Source organism: Symsagittifera roscoffensis, chromosome 8, assembly GCF_963678635.1.
Source record: "Symsagittifera roscoffensis chromosome 8, txSymRosc1.1, whole genome shotgun sequence".
In the NCBI taxonomy this organism is placed as follows: Eukaryota; Metazoa; Xenacoelomorpha; order Acoela; family Convolutidae; genus Symsagittifera; species Symsagittifera roscoffensis.
In genome coordinates this window covers 25,121,619-25,122,841 of record NC_087069.1, presented here as the reverse complement: position 1 = coordinate 25,122,841, position 1,223 = coordinate 25,121,619, and positions in this window count along the sequence as shown.

Sequence of the window (1,223 nt, the reverse complement as noted above, 5' to 3'; positions counted from 1 at the left end):
CTGCGCACATCAAATTTTAAATATGTTCCTTGATTTCAGTTTTTCGCCATTTCAAATTTGCCTTTTGCCATGCACTCCAAAATTTGATTTCAAAACAATATTTCAAAAAAATTTGTTTCTTAACTTAAATCACTTCATTGATCTATCATTTACATCAAAATTATGAAAACCTAAATTGAAAAGCTAATAATTAATTTTTGTTTTCAGCTATAATTAGATAACTACTATTCTACTATTCTACAAAGAAAAGAAGCGAAGCTTCGGACTACTTGCGAAGCAGCTCAAAAACAATATGGAAATTAGCCGGCATCAAAAATATGCGAAAATCTTCAGTGAAAAAATTGTTCGGAATAATATCAAAAATTAGGTCTATCGAAACATTTAGACACTTGTCTTGAATGAAGTTAATTTTTGAGAAAAATATGCAAAAAAAAATTCAGTAAATTAGTACTGAAACAAAATTGAACTCAGCAGCCTCGACCAAGAGACTTTGAGTCTCACGCACTAACCACTCAACCTCCGACGCTTACCAAGTCACAACTTCTAGCCACAAAAAGCAGAGACAAGATGCTATGAACTTTCAAATGCTTCAGATCGTTATTATAGCAAAAGTGCCACCAAATGAGCATTTTTATTTGCGAGTTAGCTTAGAAAAAAAATTCGTACTAAACACTATGCTCGCTGAAGCTCGCAACTGAGAAAAAAGGTTTCTTTCATATACACTACGCTCGCTACAGCTTGCTAATGAATCGTTAATTAAGTCAAAATAAACGCATAGAAAATAAACGGGTTGACCTCCATACACCAAAATGCATATCATACAATTACATACATTAAGTGTATGGAAAGCTGCTTGTCATACATTTTTCATACAATTTCGAAAAACGGTTGAAAAAAGATATTAACTAATTTCTGCGGCTTTTGATTCTAATGAAGCAGTCTGGTAAGGAAAAAACCGAGGATTTTGTTTTTTGAAAAAATTGCTTATCGTACAAACCTGTGACAAACATTTTCAAAAAAAATATGGTGACACAAAAGTTATTTTGAAATAACTTTATATTTTTTTTGATTTTTTTTAACCGCAAAACGAGTTTTGTACAAAAACAAACTCTTTCCAAAAAAATTTGCGTGCAAAAGTTATTTTTTTGTGTGCATAACGTAGTCCTGGATACAGAAAAGTTGGATTTCTTTTTCAGTTTCTCTGGATTTTTCTTTCAAAAACG